Source organism: Macaca nemestrina, chromosome 9, assembly GCF_043159975.1.
Source record: "Macaca nemestrina isolate mMacNem1 chromosome 9, mMacNem.hap1, whole genome shotgun sequence".
Taxonomy (NCBI): domain Eukaryota; kingdom Metazoa; phylum Chordata; class Mammalia; order Primates; family Cercopithecidae; genus Macaca; species Macaca nemestrina.
The window spans coordinates 137701706-137719234 of record NC_092133.1 but is presented as its reverse complement, the minus strand read 5'-3'; the positions used below and the strand labels follow the sequence as shown (position 1 = coordinate 137719234).

Genomic DNA, 17529 nt, shown 5'->3' with positions numbered 1-17529 from the left:
AAGAAATCCCCTATGCTTCATCTATGTAGTGAAATTTCCACCCTCCTCCCCACCTGCATTCCTGGCAACTACTGATGTGTTGGCTGTCCATAGGTTTGCCTTTGCCAGAATGTCATGTAATTGGAAATCACGTATCATGCAGCTTTTTTCAGACCGGCTGCTTTTGCTTGGCAATGTGCATGTCAGATGCATGCATATCTTGTGGCTTGATAGCTCGTTCTTTTTATTCCATCGTGCGGATGTACCACCATATGTTTATCCATTCACCTATTGAAAGCCATATTGATCACTTCTAGTTCTTGGCAGCTATGAATAAAGCTATAAGCATCCATGTGCGGGTGTTTCATGGACATGTTTTCACATTAGCGGGGTACGTACTTAGGAGTGTGATTGCTGGATTACGTGGTAAGACTTGTCCTTTTGTCTCTCCCGTTTTCAAACTCTCTGTACTGGCATATAAACTTCCTCAAATCTCTCCCATCTTTAATGGAAATAGGTCAAACCTTGAATTTTTAGCCACTCCCCAACTCCCTCGTGTCCCTATTCTTTCTTCTCAGAGAATCCCAACGTCCTGCCTCCACCTCCTTGCTTCTGACTGCCTCTTCCACTCAGCCCACACTTGCAGAATGAGGACTGCGTCGACTACACATTAGACCTCTGCTTCCACCAGGCCTCCTCGATAGTTCAGCTAAGAGCTGTGCAGTGAGTCTCCTGACCTTTGATGGCACTTGATGCTGGTAACCACTCCCTTCCTGAGGACGGGGACCAAGGCCCCTTGAGGATGGAGACCAAGGCCCTGCCAGTGCCTCCCTGTATCGCTCACCCTTTACCTCCTCCCATGTGGTTTTCTCTCCTTGCCCTGGCCTTGGGTTTCTTCTGTGGCTCACCCATACTTGAATCTCAGCCAGTCTTCCTTACCAAACCTCAGATCTGTATCCAAGTGCCTATTAGACATCATCCCCTGACTATATCCCCTTTGCACCTCAAACACATGTCCCAAACTTAACTCACTTCTTCCCTTTCAAGCTCTCCTGCTGAACACTCTGGAATTGGGGAAAGCATCATCTATTCAGTCATCTAACTCAGAAACCCAAGAATCACCCTCGATTCCTCACTTTCCCTTCTATCTAGATCCAGTCTGTAGTTGAGGACTGCCGGTTCTGTTTCATTTCCATCTTTCATGATAACACAGTGGAGCGCCTTCATTTCTGACCCCTCATCTCCTGGAAGTAGGCCCGTGGGCTCCCCCTGGGCTCCCTGCTTTAAACCTTGCACCCCTCTCATCTTCCAAGGCAATGCCTCAGCTGTTCAAGCCGCTCCCATATACACAATCCTTACCATGTCTAGACTCCTGCTTGGAAGCTGGGGCGTTCTCACTGCCCTCGCTGAGCCGTGCCTTCCCCTTAGGTTCCTGTGGTGGGAGCATTGGCAGTGACTTCTGCTCATGCTCTCCCCACGGCCTAGAGAATTGCCCCTTCCCTTATTCTCCTTCCAACACGTATCCTGGGCCTGCTGAGTTGCTACTCATGCGAGGTTTATTGGCACCACAAGCCCCATAATTGAGAAACAACAGTCCCCAGCTGCATACCTCCCCCGCGGAAACTACATTTCACTTTTTATCTGGCCTGCTGCTGGTCTCTGCCTCCATGCTTCTAAATACATCATCGTGAGGCTCCTTCCTTCTCTTCCTAAGCAGATGTCTCGGAAGAAGAGGCTGTACTTACTTTCCACCTCCCTCATCTCAATTCACTCTTTAACTCGCCACAACTAAAGGAGTAAATCCAGAAAATGATGGCATTGACTTGGGGGAAATAGGGAACCCAAAGTAGGAGAGAGGAAAGCAGTTCCCAAGGTGATGATGAAAGAAGTCTTGGTCCACAGCCATACAGGGGCCTGGAGAACTCGTGGTCCACACGGGAGCGGGAAGATAAGGGGCTTTCCAAAGTTGTAAAATAATGGTAATTAACCATGATATACAACTGACTCAGCTGAAACGAATACACAAAATGCCATATCATATAAATACTGATTACAGGTTTGCTTTTTAATGTTGCCCTAGGCCTAACTTGAAAGAATGAATCGGAGGGTGGGGAGTGGGGAGTGGGGAGTGGGGAGTGGGGAGTGGGGAGTGGGGAGTGGGGGGGGCGGGCGGGGCGGGGCGAGGCGGGGCGGGGGGGCATGGGAAGGCCAAACTTTGTCTCTTTTTTTTTTTCTTTTTTTGAGACGGAGTCTCTCTCTGTCGCCCGTGCTGGAGTGCAGAGGCACGATCTCGGCTCACTACAACCTCTGCCTCCCAGGTTCACACCATTCTCCCGCCTCAGCCTCTTGAGTAGCTGGGACTACAGGCGTGCGCCACCACGTTCGGCTAATTTTTGTATTTTTAGTAGAGATGGGGTTTCGCCAGGCTGGTTCCGAACTCCTGATCTCAGGTGATCCAACAACCTCAACCTCCCAAAGTGCTGGGATTACAGGCATGAGCCACCATGCCCAGCCCACTCTTCTGTTTTCTAGGAAGTCAGTGGATTGTCCAACGTTCTCTCTGTCTCTCCTGTGCTGGAGCATTGCGCTGGATCCTGTGTCTTAATCTTCTTGATTTCCTCTCTAGTTTTGGTGGAGCTTATCTTGAAGTAGTTTCCTAAGAAAAGATACAAGGGAGATAGAGTTTGTTAGGCCATGCGTGTCTGAAAAATCTTAATTCAGCATTTTTCTTTTTCTATTTTTCTTTTGAGAGAGGGTCTCCGTTGCCCAGGCCAGAGTGCAGTGGCGCGGTCATAGTTCACTGCAACCTTGAACTACGAGGCTGAAGTGATCCTCCCACCTCGGCCTCTAGAGTAACTGGGACCACAGGCACTCGCCACCATCCACAAAAATCATAATTCTGTCATGCTGAATTGCTAGTTTGACTAAATGTGGACTTCTTGATTAAAACCCATTTTCCCTCAGAATTTTGGGGGCATTGCTACATTCTCATTTTCTTGTTTTGCTGTTGGTAAAGTCAGTGTCCTTCTTGCTGACCTGTTTTTCTTCTCTCTGGAAGGTTCTGGAACCACTGTCTGGAAGTTTCACAACTATGCCGTGGACCTCTTCTCATTCAGCATGGTGGGCATTGGGGATGAACCCTCTTTTTTTTTTTTTTTTTTTTTTTTGAGACGGAAACTCACTCTGTCGCCCAGGCTGGAGTGCAGTGGTGTGATCTCGGCTCACTGCAACCTCCGCCTCCCAGGTTCAAGCAATTCTCCTGCCTCGGCCTCCCAAGTAGCTGGGATTACTGTCATGCGCATCATGCCTGGCAAATTTTTGTATTTTTAGTAGAGACAGGGTTTCACTATGTTGGCCAGGCTGATCTGGATCTCCTGACCTCAAGTGAACTGCCTGCCTCGGCCTCCCAAAGTGCTGGGATTACAGGCATAAGCCACTGTGCCTGGCCAGGGGATGAACTCTTTCAATCTAGAAACTCGAATCCTTCGATTCTGGAAATGTTTCTCATAATATTTCTTTAATAATTTACCCCCCTTCCTTCACTGTATTTCTCTTTCTGGGACTTTTACTAGTCAGTTTCTTTTTGGGTTGGCCTCTCTCTTTTCTCTTTTATTGGCCAAGCCCTGATCTAAGGCACTAAAGTGTAGAGGTGGTTGAGTCCTGACCAGAGCCTTAAGGGTCTAGATTTATGTAAATGATGGAGCTATACACGTTACTTTATTTATAGCAAGATAGTGTAAAGATTTTGAAATGTCAAGATTATTAAATTCATAGTTCACTGTAACCTCGAACTCCTGGGCTCAAGCAATCCTCCCACCTCAGCCTCCAGAGTAGCTGGGACTACAGGCACATCCCACCATGCCCAGCTCATTTTTGTATTTTTTGTAGAGACAGGGTTTCACCATGTTGCCTAGGCTTGTCTCGAACTCCTGGACTCAAGCAGTCCTCCTGCCTTGACCTCCCAAAAGGTGGGGATTATAGGCACTGAGCCACTGCACCTGGTCAATATATTTTTAAACATGGTCTTAGGGTATCAGCAAGCTGCAGATTTGATAACAGTTGGGTCTTTTTATTTAGTAACCACCCTTTTTCCTCCTCTGTACTCTCACACAGTATTTAAATACCTCCTATTAAATCTCTATTATCCCCTTCTCTTCCTGTTGCATTTTTCTCCCCCAACTTAAGTCTCAAGTCTAAGCAGCGAACATATAAGGTTTCCGATAAGCTAAGACAGTGTCTATCCATGGATGGGTTCGTGACAAACCCATGTGGGTCCCTGGCTTGCTGAAACCAGGTTTCACATGAGGGGAGGAAGTGGGTTGACAAGAAGGGGGTTGCTAAGGGAACTTTATTACTCATTTCTCTTGGAAAAAAGCAGAAGGAACAAATGGAATAAAAGTCTGATAATTTGGCAGACATGCTTTGCAGTTACTTGCAATACTGTACTTAGGTTCAGAATAAGAAACTAAGTAACAATCATTGATGCTGAATCGCTTCAGAATTAAGCTGATGGTGACAATAAACTGTACCGGATGACTGCTGTATACACAGGTATTGTATGAGGGTGCAACTGGATTAAGTCATTCTGAACTGAATTTTGCATAATTATTACCAAAATTTGGATTGAAAAGTAGGTTTACAGTTGGTATTCCTATTTAATTTTAGTTTTTGTCAAAATAATATACGCACATAATTATAAAATCAACTAAGTTCTTCAAATACTCATAAATCAAAACAGCACTCCGCCTCCACCAGTCTCATTCTCCAAAGGGAAACACATTCAGCTCTTGGTTTTTTTCTTGTTGTTTTGGGGTTTTTTGCGGTTTTTTGTTTTGTTTTGTTTTTGTTTTGAGACAGAGTTTTGCTCTTGTCGCCCAGGCTTCAATTCCTGGGCTCGAGTGATCCTCCCCTCTTGGCCTCCCAAAGTGCAGGGGATTACAGGTGTGAGCCACCACACCAGCCTTCAAGGGCAGTTCTGATGCCTAACACCCACTGATCCGGCTCAACAATATTGGATCACTTGAGGTCAGGAGTTCAAGACCAGCCTGGCCAACAGGGTGAAACCCTGTCTCTACTAAAAATACAAAAATTAGCCTGGCATGGTGGCATGTGCCTGTAATCCCAGCTATTTGGGAGGCTGAGGTACGAGAATCGCTTGAACCTGGGAGGTGGGGGCTGCAGTGAGCCGAGATTGTGCTGCTGCACTCTAACCTGGGTCACGGAGTGAAACTCTGTCTCGGAAAAAAAAAAGTCGCCAATGCCTTCTGGCCTTCACAGTGGACATTGGCATATAAAGCTTACAAACACCTTCACCCTTGCAAGGAGGATGATACGGAATCTTCACATTCTACTGCATGGCACCAATTGTGCTGTTTTAACAACAATGACTGTGCAGAAATCAAGCCAGTGCTTTTTTCCTCCAAGCCTTTGGACAAAGCATGTTTTATGACAAAAATAATCCCTCTGGCTCACATGTCCTCTCAGGCTTCCCACTGCTCTCCCACACAGCCTCTCGCTCCGAGAAGCAAGTCCCCTCCCGCTAATGACAATCCTTTGGGCAGACCCAGAACTTGTTTCCAGAGACTGAAATAACATTTCCAACGGGGCGGTGCCACCAGATTTGCTGAGCTGTTTTGTGGCCCGTAGTGAGCTGATCTGTGCTGGATAAATTATCTTCCCTGCGAGTGACGGGAACTTCTTTTTGAGACAAACGAATTTGGAAATATTAGATAAGGAGGAAATAGCGATATAACTTGTTTTTTTCTAGTACTGAAAGATGCCACCTCTGTACTTAACTACATAGAGTAAGAAACATTCAGGAAAGTATATATTTTTATAGCATTGAAGTTAACCATTGAAGAGGGATTTATTAAGTGCTTACTATTAGGCAGTATGAGAATTTGTTTAAAGTATTAGATACCCCAAAATCCTATTCAAAAAGCCACAAATATGATTCTAAAATATGTAAACAGCGGCCGGGCGCGGTGGCTCAAGCCTGTAATCCCAGCACTTTGGGAGGCCGAGGTGGGCGGATCACAAGGTCAGGAGATCGAGACCATCCTGGCTAACACGGTGAAACCCCATCTCTACTAAAAAATACAAAAAACTAGCCGGGCGAGGTGGCGGGCGCCTGTAGTCCCAGCTACTCAGGAGGCTGAGGCAGGAGAATGGCGTAAACCCGGGAGGTGGAGCTTGCAGTGAGCTGAGATCCGGCCACTGCACCCCAGCCTGGGCAACAGAGCAAGACTCCGTCTCAAAAAAAAAAAAAAAATATGTAAACAGCAATGCTAGTAAACAAATGAAGGTATAATGTAATTTGGCCCAAGAAACCCACACATTCAGAGCTTAGAGAAAATATATTATATTCCCCCCCTTTCTGGCTTTTACAGCCTTATTAAAACAAAACAAAAAAAGGCCGGGCGCGGTGGCTCAAGCCTGTAATCCCAGCACTTTGGGAGGCCGAGACGGGCGGATCACAAGGTCAGGAGATCGAGACCATCCTGGCTAACACGGCGAAACCCCGTCTCTACTAAAAAAAACACAAAAAATTAGCTGGGCGAGGTGGCGGCGCCTGTGGTCCCAGCTACTCGGGAGGCTGAGGCAGGAGAATGGCGTGAACCCGGGAGGCGGAGCTTGCAGTGAGCTGAGATCTGGCCACTGCACTCCAGCCTGGGCGACAGAGCGAGACTCCGTCTCAAAAAAAAAAAAAAAAAAAAAAAAAAAAAAAAAAAAAAAAAAAATCTGGTGACTGAGGATTCAAATTAAAAAAAAAAAAAAAATGAAAGAAAAAAAATTTTAATTCCAAAGCATGAACCCCTCACTGAAGCCACTGAATACTCTCATCCACACCAAAACTTCAAAAGTTAACACTGTCTCGCACAGTTTGTCCCATCCTTGAGCGGCAGAGCGACTCACCGTCTGCAGCCAGGCCTGGACGGCACCGCTGGTCCTAAGTCCCTGAGTCTTCAGGTCTCAGTCTACCCAGCCAGAGACGACCGCTGTGCGTCCTCCGTCAGACGGCAAAGCCACGACTTTGTGCCCACCTACAGAACTTCAGTTAGTCTTGGGAATCTGAAATCATTCATTTTATTTAGCAAAGTGTTTTCAGTTCCTTCAGGATTGTGCTTGCCTAAACCATCTGCTTTGAGTGAGTTGTAAGGACTCAGGTACGAAGCACCTTAAATATCCCAGGCTCAGGGGGGTTTGAACAGGCCCTGCAGGCCGGCGGAGACCCTCTCCTCTTCCCCAGACAGCAGCGCTGTGGACCTCGCTGAGCTGGTGTACCCGTCATCCCCAGCCCTTCTCCGGGAAACCCCTTCTGTAAGAAACAAATTTCTCACTTCCCCAGCACCTAAGTGCCATCATTCTGTCTGATGAGATGAAAGTGGAAATATCTCCATCTTCTGGGGAAAGCTTTCATTTTCTTGGTAAAAGGAAAAACGCTGCTGCTGCGACTTCTGTGTTCCCGGCTTCAACCTTGAACTGGGGCCCGGTGCCTGAAGATGCAGGGGAGGGCTCAGGCCGTGAGCAACTCCAGCTCACTGCAGTGGGTGGAATAGAACATTATCCGGCCTCTGCACCAGTCCTGGACTGCTCACCCTGACTTCTACAAGAAAAAGAAATCCCTTTTTGGTAAGTCACAGTAAGTTGGGGTTTCTGTTACTTAAAAATAGACGTATACCTGCCGGGCGCAGTGGCTCATGCCTGTAGTCCCAGCACTTTGGGAGGCCGAGGCGGGCGAATCACTTGAGGTCGGGAGTTCAAGACCAGCCTGGCCAACATGGAGAAACCCTATCTCTATTCAAAATACAAAATTAGCCAGGCGTGGTCGCACATGCCTGTAATCCCAGCTACTCGGGAGACTGAGGCAGGAGAATCGCTTGAACCCAGGAGGCAGAAGTTGCGGTGAGCCAAGATCACACCACTGCACTCTAGCCTGGGCAGCAAGAGTGAAACTCCGTCTCAAAAACAAACAAAAAACAGACCTACACCTAACGGATAGGGAATTTGGTATCTGAAAGCCAGTGGCGCCAGGGAACAGACACTAATGTATGGCGTTGCCTAAGAGGAGGTCCAGTGGTGGGGCGGGGACCCAACTCCTTCAGCCTGGAAAATCAGGGTCCTACTTGGTGGTAAATGATCAGTTTCATGCTCACCTGTTGTGAGACCTAGACACTAAAGCTGTAGCGTAAAACAGTGGTTCCCAAACCTTTCTGCACCAGGGACCAATTTTGTAGAAGACCGTTTTCCACGTACCAGGGTTGAGGGATGGTCTGGGGATGATTCAGGCGCATTACATTTATTGTGCACTTCATTTCTATTATTATTACATTGTAATATGCAATGAAATAATTAAACAACTCACCATAATGTAGAATCAGTGGCAGCCCTGAGCTTGTTTTCCTGCAACTAGGGCCAGCCTCCAGGAGACAGAAGGGGAGGTGGGCAGGTCACCAGGGCCAGCCTCTGGGAGAGGGAAGGTGTTAGGTTGGATGATGTGTGGAGAGAAGGCCTTTGCTGTGGCTGCTCAAGCATGCGACCAAATAGAATAGACCAGGAATTTACAACTGTGTAAGGTAATTACATTGTCCCAGAAACCAAAGGGTGCAGTGGCTCACTCCTATAATCCCAGCACCTTGGGAGACCAAGGTGGGAGGATCACTTGAGCCTAGGAGTTTGAAACCAGCCTGAGCAACATGGTGAGAGCCCATCTCTAAAAAAAAAATAAAATTAACTGGGTACAGTGGCACGTGCCTGCTGTGGTCCCAGCTACGCAGGAGGCTGAGGTGGGAGGATCACCTGAGCCCCGGAGGCTGAGGCTGTAGTGAGCTATGATTGCACTGCTGCACTCCAGCCTGGCCAACAGAGTGACAGCCTATCTCAAAAACAGCAACAAAGAAGCCCTCAGGCTGGCTAACAGTAACTCCTGTCTGTTCAGGCCATGAAGCCATCTGCAGCTCCTGAACCCATACTCAGGAACCGAATCGCAAAACCCTACGTTCTCCATCAAGCATGTCCTGCCCTGGGCCCTCCTTAGATGAGGCCGTGGAGGACCCTCCCAGAGACCGTGGAAGTCAGTGGGAAGGTCTGACACGAGGTGCCAGGCTGGCTCACCGGGGAGCTCGCTCTATCGCCAGGGCAGGGAGACCTCACTGCTCCTTTCAGCGGGATCTCGTGTGTGACTCGTTTTGTCTTCCCATCCTCTGAGTTTCTGAAGGGGGATTTTTATTGCAATGATCTATTTCCTCTTCCACCATTCCTTGTTAGATGTGTTGATGGTGGACTACTTATCTTTGGGCTATAGCTGTTGGGATCACGAGGAGCTCCCTCTGGACCCCAAGGGGACACCTGCATGTCATCTGGAGACGCAGGACTCGGGCAGTTGGATGCCATGGCTCGGGTGGTCTTGAGGGTGGTCCTCCAAGCCTTTGGCGGGGGCAGTGTGTTATCTAGAAAGAGGTGCACTGGGGCTGACCTGGGAAAAGTCCAACCCGATTCTCATTCCCAAACCCTTTCGTGTATTTAATTTTTCAGAAACATTCCAGCTGCTCGCTCTCTCAGCACCACTTTGCAGCTAATCAAGAAGACATAAGCAGACATCCACTGGGGGCGTGGAGGGCATTCTGGGAGTGCCTAGCCTTCCGGATTAAAGAGACATATGCTGCTGCCCGAATCCCAAATGCAGCGTGATGCCTGCCACTACCGCAGCCTGGCTGCAGCTTGGGGAAGGGTGCGGGAGCTACAGAGGCTGTCCTTGACATGATTCAGCCTCCAAAGCAGGATTAACTGCTGCTGCCTCCAGACCTTCCTGTTTTGTGAGAAAAACAAATCCCAATGTGTTTCAGCCTCCGTGAGTCAGGTTCTCATTTACATGTAGCCGAAAGCATTTCTGAAGTGTGCAAACACACTCGAGAGATAAGATTCTAACCCATCAGCAAAAACCATCAGGTGAAGTTGATGAACCTGTTTCAGTCAACACTGGTTTCAACTTAGTGATCTTCCCAGGGGGTGAGATTTGGGGTGCACTGAGGTGGCCTCCCTATCCAAAATAATTCCAGCAGTCTTGTTATTGATGCCTGAACTTCTACATGCAGAGCCACACACAATCTGTGTGGTATCTACACACACTCACACACAGCCGTTAGGAGGGGCCTGGACAGCCAGGGGTGAGGACGGCAGCATGGGAGATTGGGACAGAAAGCCGGGCTGTGGTTTCACGCATTGCAGATCCTATATCCCAGAAGCCATTTCTTTTTCTTTTTCTTTCTTTGTTTTGTTTTGTTGGTTGGTTGTTTGGTTTGGTTTTTTGTTTTTCTTTTCTGAGTCAGAGTCTTGTCCTGTCACCCAGGCTGGAGTACAATGGCACGATTTCAGCTCACTGCAACCTCTGCCTCTCTGGTTCAAGTGATTCTCCAGCCTCAGCCTCCCAAGTAGCTGGGATTACAGGTGTGCACCACCATACCTGGCTAATTTTTGTATTTTTAGTAGACACAGGATTTCGCCATGTTGGCCAGGCTGGTCTTGAACTCCTGACCTCAGGTGATCTGCCTGCCTCGGCCTCTCAAAGTGTTGGAACTATAGATGTGAGCCACCATGCCCGTTACAAATCTATTTGTAACAGATTTCACTTTCAGAAAATTTCTCCATATAATCCAAATCGTTCATTTTCCAGTACAGACCTCTTTCCTCTTAGCATTCTGTTCTTGATGACTTAGAAGTGTCTTTTCTCTTTATATCATTTGCACGTCACTCCTTCCTGTCTCCGGCTTCTTCCCAGCCCTCCTCCTCCTTTGCACACAGGAAACCTCATTCTGTGGTGTGAACAGGGGGATTCCCATCTTCCTGAAACGACTTAGTCTTGAGCTGCCTGTGCCCTTCCCATCGCAGTGAATGTTGCCAGTTGGGGATGACTGGGCAGCCATGGGGAAGGTGAGCAGAGGGCAGAGGAGTCCAAGCCCCTGAGGTGGGGGTGGGAGCAGGGAGGGCTGCAGGCTCAGCTGCTGGGGCACGAGGAGGAGAGCTAGGACCTGGGGGAGTGTGTGTGTGAGAGAGAGAGTGTGTGTGTGTATGTGTGAGTGTGTGTGAGAGTGTGAGAGTGTGTGTGAGTGTGTGTGAGAGTGAGTGTATGTGTGAATGTGTGTGAGTGTGTGTGAGAGTGTGTGTGTGAGAGTGTGTGTGTGAGAGTGTGTGAGAGTGTGTGTGAGAGAGTGTGTGAGATTGTGTGTGAGTGTGTGTGTGAGATTGTGTGTGTGTGACTGTGTGTGTGTGTGTGAGAGTGTGTGAGTGAGAGTGAGTGTATGTGTGAATGTGTGTGTGAGTGTGTGTGAGTGTGTGTGAGTGTGTGAGTGTGTGAGTGTGTGTGTGAGAGTGAGTGTATGAGTGTGAGTGTGTGTGAGATTGTGTGTGAGTGTGTGTGTGACTGTGTGTGTGTGAGCGTGTGTGTGAGAGTGTGTGTGTGGTGGGTCAGTGGGGAGCGGGGGAGTCTTTTATCTTTACCACTTGTTTGCCTGATTAGCCTACTTTTCTCGGTTTCTAGGGAAAGACCAAAAAAAATTTTTCCTTTCTCTGAGACAGGGAGTACAGCACGTGGCATCAAGAGTGCAGCAGAGGGCCAGGCGCAGTGGTTTATTCACGCCTGTAAACCCAGCACTTTGGGATTCTGGGTCGGGGGGGCAGATCACCTGAGGTCAGGAGTTCCAGACCAGCCTGGCCAACATGGGGAAACCTCATCTCTACTAAAAACACCAAATTAGCCAGGCGTGGTGGCACCTGCCTGTAATCCCAGCTACTCGGGAGGCTGAGGCAGGAGAATCACTTGAACCTGGGAGGCGGAGGTTGCAGTGAGCTGAGATTATGCCATTGCATTCCAGCCTGAGCAACAAGAGTGAAACTCTGTCTCAAAAAAAGAAAAAGTAACGAAAAGAAAAAAAAAAAAAGATTGCAACAGAAGCGCAGGGCACCCTGCGGATCCCTGCAGCCTCTCACCTTCAACTTCTGTGCTGCGATCCAACAATTCCCTTCCCATTTGACTGTCAGATCAGAAGGGTCTTTGCTAATTTCAGTCTAAATCGGGAGAAAGCTGACCTCGATTTAGCTGGAATGACAGTGATGACTAATTTGTACACCAGATTTAATAAAGCTAGCTCTTCCCCCATGGGGAGAGACAGATGATGTGGGTTTCTCGCATCTGCACTAACTGAGATTGCTTTCTGGCAAGGGTAGAGAAACGCTAATTCTCCACACTCCCAGGAGGGGGTTCTGCTGACAGCTCCTGGACTGTCACCTGAATTGGGGTGTGACTGGGCCAGGGATGTCCCAAGCCAACCAGCCAGGCACCTGCACAGGTGGGCTTTTGACCCTTTGAGGCCACTGTGGTCTTTGAAGGAAAGTCAGTAGGTCTGGAAACTAGAGTGGTGGGGACCCCTTCCCCGTGGGGGGCCAGGAGCTCCTGTTATAAGAGCTCCAACAGGCCTCCGTATTTTCTGTCCCTTTTACAGGCAAGAATTCAATTCTGGGTCCTGAGCAGGGGTTGTCCTGGTCAACAAGCAACTTCAGTTCCTTGGGACAGGACCCCAGACTTGCTGGTATGACGTCATTGGTTCTTTACTGGGTAAGTCTCTCTTAACCCTGGAAAAGCCTGTTTACACAGAGAAGCGTGAAACAAACTCTTATTTTTGATATTTTGGGGTTACGTTTAGGTGATCTGTACGTACTTGATATTTTAAGAAGTTGCTGTTTTAAGAGAATGTGGCATATTTTAACTTGTAATTTTAAATGCAATGAATGGACTGGCCTCTTGATTACAACTAAAAATATGTAATTGGGTAATTGGTGTAGATTTGTGATTTAAACTCAGATATTCAATGCCAGTTTATTAAGATTGTAGGCAGTATGGGAACATTTAAGAAAACCAGAGGTTCACTATAGTTAGTTGTTAAGCACTTGAGAATGCTTGTGAGTAAATTGAAGTATTTAAAAGTATAAAGTATTAATATTATAAATGCAGTTTAAAAATTTTAAGGCAGCAGGTGCAGTGGCTCATGCCTATAATCCTAGCACTTTGGGAGGCTGAGGCGGGTGGATTGCCTGAGCTCAGGAGTTCGAGACCAGCCTGGGCAACATGGTGAAACCCCGTCTCCACTAAAATACAAAAAATTAGCCAGGCATGGTGGTGCACGACTATAGTCCCAGCTACTCGGGAGGCTGAGACAGGAAAATCGCTTGGACCCAGGAGGTGGAGGTTGCAGTGAGCAGAGATCGCGCCACCGCATTCTAGCCTGGGTGACAGAGCAAGACTCTGTCTTTAAAAAAAAAAAAAAAAAATTCAAGGACATTTAAATAAGTAAATTTCTGAATAGGAACAGTCATCAAAGTTTTCCTTAACAATGGCGGTTCAATGTTTTCTGTATTATAAAATAAAGTTATACATGGATGGAGCTGGATGCCATTATCCTAAGCGAACTAACACAGGAACAGAAAACCAGATACCGCATGTTCTTGCTTATCAGTGGGAGCTAAACACTGAGGACACAAGGACACAAAGGAGGAAACAACAGATACTGGGGCCTCCTTGAGGGTGGAGGGTGGGAGGAGGGTGAGGACCAGAAAGCTGCCTGTCAGCCAGGCGTGGCGGCTCACACTTGTCATCCCAGCACTTTGGAAGGCTGAGGCGGGCAGACTACTTGAGCTCAGGAGTTTGAGACCAGCCTGGGCAACATACTGAAACCCCATCTCTACAAAAACTTAAAATTAGTCAGATGTGATAGTGCATGCCCGTGGCCCCAGCTATTAGGGAGGCTGAGGTGGGAGGATTGCCTGAGGTAGAGGCTGCAGTGAGCTGTGATCATGACACTGCACTCCAGCCTGGGTGACAGAGCAAGACCCTGCCTCAAATTAAAAATAATAATTACAATAATAATAAAGAAGGCTACCTATTGGGTACTATGCTTATAATTTAGGTAACAAAATAATCTCTACACCAAACCTCTGTGACATACAATTTACCTATATAACAAATCTGTACATGTATCCCTGAACCTAAAATAAAAGTTAAAAATAAATAAATGAGGCCGGGCGCGGTGGCTCAAGCCTGTAATCCCAGCACTTTGGGAGGCCGAGGTGGGCGGATCACAAGGTCAGGAGATCGAGACCATCCTGGCTAACACCGTGAAATCTCGTCTCTACTAAAAAATACAAAAAACTAGCCGGGCGTGGTGGCGGGCGCCTGTAGTCCCAGCTACTCGGGAGGCTGAGGCAGGAGAATGGCGTGAACCCGGTGGGCGGAGCTTGCAGTGAGCCGAGGTCGCGCCACTGCACTCCAGCCTGGGGCACAGAGCAAGACTCCGTCTCAAAAAAATTAAAAAAATAAAATAAAAAAATAAATAAATAAATAAATAAATAAATGTAGGAGTGCAAAAGTCTTATTGAAAAAAAAAGATAAAGTTAAGAATAAATAAATAGGCTGGGCACAGGCTGGACGTGGTGGTTCACGCCTATAATCCCAGCACTTTGGGAGGCTGAGGCAGGCAGATCACCTGAGGTCAGGAGTTTGGGACCAGCCTGGCCAACATGGTGAAACCCCATCTCTACTAAAAATACAAAAATTAGCCAGGCGTGGTGGCACATGCCTGTAATCCCAGCTACTCGGGAGGCCCAGCAGGAGATTCGCTTGAACCTGGGGTGTAGAGGTTGCAGTGAGCCGAGATCGCACCACTTCACTCCAGCCTGAGCTGGAGAAAATCTGTTTTGTTAAGCAGGAGAATCTATTTTGTTAAGCAGGAGAATCGCTTAAACCCGGGAGGCGGAGGTTGCAGTGAGCTGGGAGTGTGCCACTGCTCTCTAGCCTGGGCGACAGAGCGACACTTTGTCTCAAAAAGAAAAAAAAAAAAAAAAGAGTCATTTGCTCCTCACATTTGGCCACTAATGAACATGGCCTACATGTTACAGGTGAGGAAACAGGTGAAGGAAGGGCGTGCCCGGAGCAGAGGCCCAGCCCCACCCCAACGGCCTGGCTCTCCTGCCTGGTTTAGTTTGGCCTCTAAAGCATCCTTATTACAGGCGAAGTGCAGCCCCACCACAGAGAATCCCTTTTCTCTCTGGAAATGCTTATGTGATTAATCTGAAGTCACCATGACTTTGATTTCCTCTGCAGAGGACAGCAGCGTGTTCCAGGAGCGCAATGCAGTAGAAAGCAACCACTTGGCCCTAGAGACCGAGACTGATTTCTGGGAAAGAGGCAGCCAGGCTCCTCCGCCTTACGCAGGTCGTGAAGACTCAGTACACTGAGATCGAAGGTCCTTAGTTCCTAGCTAAGCAAGCCTCCAAGGACTGTGACATCCCAACCTTCGGACGAGGATGGAGGCGGGAGGAGACACAGCACTGGCCAGGAGACCTGGGGTTGGGGCTCTGTCCCTGGTCTGGCTCAGCAATCAGGGCAAGTGACTACCCTGGCTGAGGCCAGCTTTGTCGGCAGTGAAATGGGTGAACGCTGCCTCTGCTTGAATCAAGAGTTTGTCAGGATGCTATGGGAAAATTATATGAAGGTTCTCTGTAACATTAAAAAAAAAAAAAGGCCTGTTGCATATTTGTCAGGGGCTGGACTTTCTGAGAGCAGGCAGACAGGGAACAGCTGAGCATGCTTGAGGGCTCTGGTGTCTTCAGGGCCTCCGTCACCTGTGTGACACTGTCCTTGGCTCAGTGGGCTGTGGAGGCCCCAAGTGACGCTGTGAACAGCTGGCAAGAGACTTCCCCCGACTCTGCAGCCTCCCTGCGACTTCTCGTCCCTCGTGAAGGAAGGGGTGGCTGCCTGACCTGTTGGTCCTGGGCACTGTCCTGCTCCCCTGGTTGTGGAGCTGCCAGGATGGCGGGACAATCAACACAATGCTCCCCTTCTTCTGTTGGGGACATCTCCACAGAGAAGAAAAGAGTGTCTCCCTAGAGAGAAATCCTGATGTCTGAAACTTCGGCTGAGTGGAGGAGAAAGGATAACTCATCACATTTCCCCAGAGCCAGGGCAGCATGTAGGAGTTGCGTTTTGAGGGGAGGATGATCCAGGAGAGAAAGGGTGCGCACAGCACACCAGCTGTGCTAGGGCCGGGCCAGGCGGACCATGGGGCTCTGGGGAGCCCATTGCCCCCACCAGCAGCCTGCTGCTGTGTGCGCCTCCCCCCAGGTGCTCAGCTTGGCTTTGACCTAGCAGTTGCCGGGAGGGGCTGTGCAGATGGAATTAAGGTCCCCATGAGCTGATTGCAAGATGGGAGACTGCTGGGGGCCTGAGTCCTTTAAGGCAGAGAGCTTTCTCCTGCAGGACCCGGAAGAAGACATCAGTGTTCAAAGCACGAGAAAGATCCAACCTGCCCTTGCCCCCGTGGAAAGAGGAGCCAGGTGTCATGGAACAAGGGTGGCCTCTAGGATTGACCCCGCTGACAGCCAGTGAGGAAATGGGGACCCGATTCCCACTCCACAGGAACTGAATTCTGCCAACAAGGAGGAGCTGGGAAGTGGTGTTTTCTCCAGAGGTTTCCGATGAGAACTCAGCCAGTTAGCACCTTGATCTCTGCTGGGCGAGGTCTGTGCAGAGCCACAGCCAGGCAATGTGACTTCTAACCTTCAGAATCGGGAGCTAATGAAGGGATGGGGCTTAAACCACAAAATGTGTGTGTGTGTGTGTGTGTGTGTGTGTATGTATGTTTTAAAGAACACTACATAGCAATAGAAAATAAACAAACATCCCCTCCATTAAACTGCACATTTATTGAAAGGTCAGTAGATGTAAATGAGCATATCTGTGTCTTCCTTCCCGAAAGCATTTTTGTTTGTTTGTTTGTTTGTTTTAGAAACACAGTCTCACTCTGTTGCCCAGGCTAGAGTGCAGTGGGGCGATCTTGACTCACTGCAACCTCCACCTCCCTGGTTCAAGTGATTCTCCTGCCCCAGCCTCCTGAGTAGCTGGGACTACAGGTGCGCACCACCACACCTGGCTAGTTTTTGTATTTTTAGTAGAAACGGGATTTCACCATGTTGGCCAGGTTGGTCTTGAACTCCTGGCCTCAGGTGATCTGCCTGCCTTGGCCTCCCAAAGTGCTGGGATTACAAACATGAGCCACCGTGCCGGCCCTGAAAGCATTTATTTTGAAGCAATTTCAAACTGAAAAACACCTCTATCCCCTTCTCCCACACTGACCAGTTGTCTATGTATTTGCTAAATAATTCTGTGTGTGTGTCACGTGCGAGTGACATATTTTTTTCTGAGCCATCTGAGCCCATTTACCCCTACAAATGAACATCAAGCCCATTTACTCCTACAAAGAAAGATATTCACTTATATAATCACATAAAAAATTCAACCTTGATGAAATGTCTATTCTATAGACCTAATCTGAAGTATGAATATGCCCACGTTACAGATGGAAAAACTAAGGTAGAAAAGTTACATGCCTTACCCAAAGCCACACAGATGGTAAGTGGCAAAAGCAGGTTTCACTTTGAAATCCCGGGCTCTTTTCCTTGTGTTCCATCTGTTTCGATTGGGGTCCAGTCGGAACAAGAGAA

At 48.3% G+C, this 17529-nt stretch overlaps 1 long non-coding RNA gene across 2 annotated transcripts; it reads left to right on the top strand.

Annotated features, from left to right (window-relative positions):
• The first annotated feature begins 7483 nt into the window (after positions 1 to 7483).
• LOC105494362 (uncharacterized) lies at positions 7484 to 17032 on the top strand. 2 transcript variants are annotated; one of them, XR_011608318.1, is made up of 3 exons: positions 7484 to 7611; positions 12477 to 12589; positions 15131 to 17032. It is a non-coding gene; the product is annotated as an uncharacterized lncRNA (long non-coding RNA). The 2 variants fall into 2 exon arrangements; XR_011608317.1 differs by lacking the exon at positions 7484 to 7611 and adding an exon at positions 10554 to 10908 and having other exon boundaries at positions 15131 to 17031.
• Positions 17033 to 17529: the final 497 nt, after the last annotated feature.